The sequence below is a fragment of the Myotis lucifugus genome, unplaced genomic scaffold (genome assembly GCF_000147115.1).
Source record: "Myotis lucifugus unplaced genomic scaffold, Myoluc2.0 scaffold_13, whole genome shotgun sequence".
In the NCBI taxonomy this organism is placed as follows: Eukaryota; Metazoa; Chordata; class Mammalia; order Chiroptera; family Vespertilionidae; genus Myotis; species Myotis lucifugus.
The window spans coordinates 8541601-8550070 of NW_005871061.1; positions in this window are offsets into that span (position 1 = coordinate 8541601).

Below are 8470 nucleotides of genomic sequence, written 5' to 3' on the forward strand. Positions count from 1 at the left end.
TCACAAGGCAAAGTTTTAAAGTGATGCATATGTTGATCTTTCAAAAATTTTTATCATAAACAAACCTGTAACCATATTAACTTGCAACAATGGTGACAGAAAAGAACATTTTCATTTAATCCTTTTTTTTCTAAATATATTTTTATTGATTTCAGAGAGGAAGGGAGAGGGAGAGAGAGATAGAAACATCAATGATGATAGAGAATCACTGATCGGCTGCCTCCTGCACGCCCCCTACTAGGGACTGAGCCCACAACCTGGGCATGTGCCCTTGACCAGAATTGAATCCCGGACTTTTCAGTCCGCAGGCTGACACTCCATCCACTGAGCCAAATTGGCCAGGGCTAATTCTTTTTATAGTATCATAATTGTTTTCTTAATTCAAGAAAATCATTCTAGGTTTTTAGTTTTGTTTTTTTTCTTTCACATTTTCCAAGTTGCTATGAATTTACTACCTATGTAGCTATGGTAAACTCACATAGCTAATTTTATTTTTTATATAAATAGTACATTCACATGTTTCAAAATTCAAAAGTGAAAAGTGATATAATGATAATTTTCTGCTTCTATTCTCGGGTACAGTTACCCTCCCTTCACACATGATACAAATATTATTGTCATTTGTTTTATGTCATTCCAGTAATATTTACTGCAAATAAAAGCAAGTTCATGCTTCCATATGTTAACCTCATTCCTCATATTTTTTAAACAAGTGGTAATATACTAATCACAGTATTCTGTACCCAGTTTTTCTACGTAATATATTTGAAGATCTTTCCAGATCCACATATAAAGTAGTCCCCTTATTATATTTTATGGTTGTACAGTATTCCATTATGCAGGTATACGATAATTTATTTAACCAGTACTCTCTTGATGAGTGCAACACATAACTTTTTATATTAGGCATTTCATACATGTATAACTATATAGAATAAATTATTTGAAGGACATTGTTGGGTATAAGGTTAAATGCAATTATAACTTTCCAAGTTGGTTTTCACTGATGTCTCAATTTATGCTCTCTCTAGTAATGTATGAGAGTCTGTTCCTCACCTTAAGGCAGCACATCTTTGACAGTCATAACTAATTCCTTTTGTTGCTCATCTAAAATTACAGAAGTATCGTTGACAACTCCTTTTCATTTATATATTGCATGAAATTCATTAGGAACTCTTTTTGGTTCTACCTTCAAATTATATGTACAATCTGCCCACTTCTTACCACCTCCACTCTGGTCCAAACAACCAAAAATTCTTATTTGGATAATTACAATAGACTCATCATTGGCCTCTCTATATGTCTCAACCCGCTTATACACTTTTCTCCTTAGACTATCTAGGATGATCTTTTAAAACTCTAGACCTAATCATATAAATTCCTTGTGAAAAACCCTTAACTTGCATGCAATGTTACTCAGAATAATAGTTATTTAAAAATGGCCTTTGCATGATATGGATATTTACAAAGGACAAATCTAGCTATTATCCCTCTCTAGAGCCAACTTATCTTTTATCTCAATTTCTCTTTGACATCTGATTGTTTCTCCTGTTTTTCTATGCAGATATTCTTTCTGCTAATCAATGCACATGGCCTAAAAATTGACATATCAATTATTTATTATTATTTTCATTTATCTTTATTATTAAATGTATTACAGATTTTTGCCGAAACCGGTTTGGCTCAGTGGATAGAGCGTCGGCCTGCGGACTGAAGGGTCCCGGGTTCGATTCCGGTCAGGGGCATGTACCTGGGTTGCGGGCATATCCCCAGTGGGGGATGTGCAGGAGGAAGCTGATCGATGTTTCTCTCTCATCGATGTTTCTGGCTCTCTATCTCTCTCCCTTCCTCTCTGTAAAAAATCAATAAAATATATTAAAAAAAAAAGTATTACAGATTTTTTCCCCATTCCCCCTCTCCACCCTGGATTCTCCAATTAACAGTCTACAAATTCATTAAAGTATAAGGAAATAATTATATTGGTTTGCCTATATAAGGGGGTAAAAGGAATCTCTTAGCTAGAGTTATGAAGCTTACTTCAAATGAAAAAACATGTTTTTGGCAGGCATTCCTAGTCTGAGACATACTAGCAAATAATGATCCCTTCCATAATTCTAAAATATTTTAAATTAAAATTCATATCTTTATATAGCTTTTTCATAAAACCTTTGTATTTTATCATGTTCCTACCTCAAAAGAGCAATTGTCATAAAAAACAAGGCTTTGAAACAGTTAAGAAAAAGAACAATAAGGCTTAAGAGTAGAGAACATTCATTTAATTTTTTATAAGCTGCACTGTGCATATGAATTGATGGCCACTAATATGACAAAATATGCTGTGTCTGATTTTCACAAAAATGTGTAAGAATCTCATTGGCTTTTGCAGTGTGGTTTTAATATGATGTTGACTAGAGTAAGAGGGGATAAAGAGAGATAATCTTTCAAGTCATTTCTTCTTCTTCTTCTTATTATTATTATTTTAAAGTTTACATTCAATATTATTTTGTATTAGTTTCAGGTGTATAGTATAGTGGTTAGACAATTCAAGTAATTTCTGATACCACTGCTTTAGGCATAATTTAAAAGATGTATTATGAATTATTTAAGATATTCAAAAAGTATAAAGAATTATTAAATGTACTGCCACTGATTACCTTAGAAAAAAAATACCGAAAATACAGTTGAAAGACCTTCTGTTCTCCCCTCCAATTCCTGATACTTGCTCTCCTCCTGAAACCAGGGTACTCACTATTCTGAATTCCTTTTTATTATGCATTCTTTGGAAAAAAATTATTTATCACTAATAGTTTTTTTCTTGCATCAGTCTATTTTATCAAACTATATTTACTTCCCTCTTTTTAATTAAAAACATATTTTTAAATTACCTTTATTCTTTTTTTACTATTAAAACCTTTTTAAAAAATACAAAGATACTGCAATGAATTTTAATTTTAAAAGATAATATTATCTATTGCTTATTGTTTCCTTTCGATACCAGCTTAAATGAAAGTTAGAAAAGACTCAAGCAGTTTATTGGACTGACTGAGATTTATTTTTTCCACTTATTGGGTGAGATGTGAGAACTCAGGAGAGGCCATAAGGGGAGTTAATTTAATTTTTTTTTCTGTCCTGAGGGATAAATAAAAATATTTGTTCCAGCGCTCCATAAAAATATTTTTTCCAGAATATAAGGACTTGCTTCCAATTTCTCTTTACTCTTTTGTAAAAGTTACATTTTTGGTTCTGTTTTATATTTTTTTAATCCAAAAAATGATCAATTTACTAACTGTTTAATTCACATTGTCATTATTTTCTTGGCTTGGGCAAAACACACACACAATATTTCTATTTTTATATAGTAATCAACAGATATAAAAATGTAAATATGAGTTTTATAGATATGAAGAGAATTATTATTATTATTATTATTATGTCCTATAAAAATCTATAACCAAGGTATATTATAGCTACTCTAAATTGGGATATACACCTAAACAAATGCTTACTTGCAAGTTTCTTTCAGGTTCCAAGAAACAATATTCTGGTCTGTTGCTATTTGAAATGTTTATATTCAATACACAATCTTTATTTCTGATCATATGGTAAACTTTCCCTCTTGAAGATTGTCAGAGATGAATTTCCAGTCCAGCATGTCAGGAGCTTAGAACTTGGCACTCCAATCTAACAACTAAAAAGCTAAACAAACGGACAACTATTTTTATATCTATAAGAGAAGTAAGGTTACAGGGCAAATTGCTTCTCCAAAAATTGGAGAGACAGAAAGGTGGATAAAGAGAATCACAATTTATGAGATCAGAAAGCCACAAGCAGAAAGCTCCACAGGAACAAGTACTGGGATATGAAAACCTGAACTGAATTGATAAATCCGTGTGGGCTCAATGTAGACAACTCTGAGATATTAAAGCTCCAAGGGAACCCAGTCTTATGTGAGGGACTCCATGCTTACATGAGTTTTACCACTAGGAGCTCTACCAAGTCTTCATGGTTAATATTGGAGAAATATCCCTCATATGACTTTGGCAGTGAGGGTAGAGAAACAACCATTTTGAAATATACAAGAGCATTCTGTTCTTCTAAAGATGGCCTGCCCTCAGAAAACAAACAAACAAAAACACATAACTATTTTACTAAAATCTAACTTGCTATGGATTTATTAGAAGCTAACCTAACAAGGGGAAAAGAAATACTCAATTCCAGTTCCCTCTAGGCTTTCATTTGAGGAAAGATAAATATTCAACTTCAGTCCCCTTAAGACATCCAGTCCCAAATAAGAGGGGGAAAATAAACCAAGAAGCATTTTTGAAGTTCACAGTTTAGGGGCACAAGATCAACAAAAGAAATTCTTAATCACGGGACTATAGAATTCTTCTGTTAGTACCTCACATTACTACTACGTTACTAAATGACTCTTTATAACAGTTCTTTCATCATATGTCCATCGTTCAACAAAAAATTAAAAGGCATGCTAAAGGCAAAAAACAAAATTAAAACACACACAAAAAAAACACAACACAGCTTGAAGACACTGAAAAAGCATCAGACCCCAAGGCATATATGCAAGGAATGTTGGCATTATCAGACAGGAATTTTAAAAATGTATAAATAATGCACCAAGGATTTTAATGAAAAAGAGTAGACAGCATGCAGGAGTAAATGGATTACATAAACAGAGAGATGAAAATTCTAAGAATGAATCATAAATAAATGCTAGAGATCAAAATCACTGTAACAGAAATGAAGACTGTCTTTTAATTACTAGACTGGACATGGATGGGGGAAGAATCTCTGGGGATATGGCAATAGAAACTTACAAAACTGAATATCAATGAGAAAAATTGCTAAAATAACAGAATAAAATATATAAGAACTGTAGAACAACTATAAAATGTATAACATACCTGTATTGGGAATATCAAGAAAATCAAGAAATGTAAGACATAAGAATGACTGAGAATTTTTCCAAAATAATGTCAGACTCCAATCCAGGAATGTCAGAATATATCAAGCAATATAAATGCCAAACAACTACACCTAGGAATATAATATTTAAATTTTAGAAAGTCAAATAAAAAGACATGTTTTAGAAGACTTAACATCCTTAAACTGTCCATACTATGTAAAGCAATCTATAGATTCAGTGCAATTCCTATCAAGATACCAATGGTGTATTTCACAGACCTAGAACAAATAGTAAAAAAATTTACATGGAACTGCCCCCCCCCCAAAAAAAAAGAGAGAGACTCAGAATAGTCTCAGAAATCTTGAGAAAGAAGAACAAAGAGGAATCACAATACTTGATATCAAGCTATACTATCAAAACAACATGATTCTGGCGTAAGAATAGGCATATAGATCAATGGAACAGAACAGAGAGCCCAGAAATAAACAAACACCTGTATGATCAATTAATATTTGACAAAGGAAGCAAGAGCATACAATGGAGCAAAAAGCCCTGCTTTCTGGAGGAGTGTGGGGAATCACAGCTCTGCCTTGGAGCAGAGCCTGAGGCAGCTCAGCCCTTCCCACCAGCAGAGCCAGGGCCCCCAGAGCCCTGCCATAGGAGGGAGCCTGAGATACCAGAGCCTACCACCCAGAAACAGCCTGAGGTATCTGAGGCCTGCCCTCCCATAGAGCCTGGATTAATTCAGGCCTGCTCCCAGGGGAAGACTGGACTTCCAGAGCCCTCCCCTGGGGTAGAGCCTGAGGCATCAGAGGCCTGCTCTCTGGAACCTAGGCGTACAGAGTCTAGTCCACAGTCCTGCTGCGGTCAGTGGGCTTCAACAACCACCAGTGTGATCTTCTCTCAACGCCCACTTTGTACCAGCCCCCCTATCTGCTCACTCCAGTCTCTGAGGCCCCCAGCAGGCCAGGCAGGCCCCAGCAGTCTGGCTCCTCGAACCCTGACCCTGAGGCAGTGTCTCAAAGCATGTCTGACTGCCATCCGCTGCTTCCATTAGGTGTGCCTGGATGATGAGTGTGCCTTCTATAGCAGCTGAGCCCCTACTTCAGGCTCTCTTGGGTCTGCAACAATCCTGTGGCCAAGTTATTTGGCTGACAGGATGCCCTGTGTTTTATTCCAATTGGTTCTGCAGCCCCTCCAGATTCTCTAACATAAGGCACCCACTTCCACCCCCTCCTGCCCTATCTTCATTCTTCCTTTTAGCCCTTATTTATTTTCAGTCCACCCCATGGGATTGGGATTCTGGGAGTCGACATCCTTTTATCCTTCAATAAAGTTTCTAAAGTGTCTAGAAAAAAATGAACAAAGGACCTGAATAGACACTTCTCCAAAGAGGATATATAAATAGGCAATAGATATATCAAAAAATACTCAATGTCACTAATTATCAGATAAATTCTGATTAAAACCACGAGATTTCACTTTACACCTGTCAGAATGGCTATCATTAATAAATCAACAAACAAGTGCTGATGAGAATAAGGAGAAAAGGGAGCCCTAGTGCACTGTTGGTAGGAATGCAGACTGGAGCAGCCAGTGGAAAACAGTATGGGATTTCCTCAAAAAATTAAAAATTGAACTGCCTTTTGGCCCAGCAATCCCACTTCTGGGACTATATCCTAAAGAACTTGAAACACTAATTTGAAAGAATATACCACACCTATATGCAGAGATGCATTATTTACAATAGCCAAGATCTGGAAACAAACCAAGTACTCCTCTGTAGATGAGTGGTGTTCCATGGTACATTTACACCATGAAATACTACACAGTTGTAAAAAAGAAGGAAATTTTATCTTTTGTTACAGCCTGAGTAGGCCTGGAGATTATTATGTTAAGTGAAATATGCTAGTCAGATAAAACCAAATACCATATGATATCACTTATGTGTGGGTTCTAATGAGCATAATAAACAAGAACAAAATAGAAACAGAGGCATGGATACATGAAACAGACTGACAGCTATCAGAAGGGAGTGAGGTTGGGGTCTGGAAGAAAGAAGGTGAAGGGTTTACTAAAAAAACATTTATATATAAAACAAATACAGACAACAGTGTGGTGATAGCCAGAGGGAAAGGAGGATGGGCATTGGTAGAGGTGGGCTAATGGGGGAAAATGGGGTTAGGAAAGGATCTTGCTTGGAGTAATGGTTACATGATGCAGTATGAAGATAATGTTTTATTGAGTCACTAGAGACCTGGTGCACGAATTTGTGCATGCGTGGGGTTCCTTGGCCTGGCCGGCAATTGGGGCCTATCTGGACTGTCTCGACCAGTGCTGATGGGGGCCGGCCAACCAGCAGGAGGGGCCGCAGGAGGTTGGCCAGCCATGGGAGGTTGGCTGTGGGAGCACACTGAGCACCAGGGGGCAGCTCCTGCATTGAGTGTCTTCCCCCTGGTGGTCAGTGCACGTCATAGTGACTGGTCAACCAGTCGTTCGGTTGACAGGTCATAAAGGTCACTTAGGCATATATGGCATATATATATCCTGTATGACCTCTATGGTATTGCAAATCAATGTCACACCAATAAATTCAATTATAGATAATAAAAACTAAAACAAAAAAAGATGAAAATAGAAAAAAAGAAGCTCAAATTAAACATAAAGCAAGCAAATGGAAGGAATTAATACAGACTATACTGAATGTTAATGAAATAGAGAGTGAAAAAACAAACAGAAAAAAAGCAACAGAACAAAAAGTGGGTTCTTTGAAAAGTTCAGCAAAATCTAAAAACTTTGAGGTAGATTAACCAGGAATAATAATAATAAAAATGATTATATTACCAAGATCATAAATATGAAAAGGGACAATACTACAAAACACTCAGAAAATTAAAGAAATAATTATTAAAGAATACTATGAATAATTGCATGCCAACATATTTGGTAACTTAAATAAAATGGAAAAATTCCTAGACAGACACAAACTACTGAAAGTGACAAGAGAAAAAGTAGCTAATTTGAATAGAAAAATAGCCTTATCCAGAATTTGCATTAATAACCAGAGATATAATCACAAAACAAAGTTGTAGCCAAATGTTTTTACTGTGTAGTCTACCAAACATTTTAAAGAATTAATACAATTTGCAACATCATGGATGGAACTGGAGAGCATTATGCTAAGTGAAACAAGCCAGTCAATGAAGGAAAAATACCACATGATCTCACTCATTCATGGATAATAAAGACCATTACAAACTTTTGAACAATAATAGATACAGAGGCAGAGCTGCCTCAAACTGATTGCCAAACTGCAGTGGGAAGGCCAGAGAGAGTTGGGGGGCAGGAGGGAGGGGAGTAAGAGATCAACCGAAGGACTTGTATGCATGCATATAAGCATAACTAATGGACATAAGACACTGGGGGGTAAGGGAGGGTAGGGGTTTGTCAAGGGCGGGGGGGAAAAAAAAGGACACTTATGTAATACCCTTTGTAATACTTTAAGCGAAAAATAAAAAAAAAAAAAGAAAGAAAATAAAACGTTCTGGA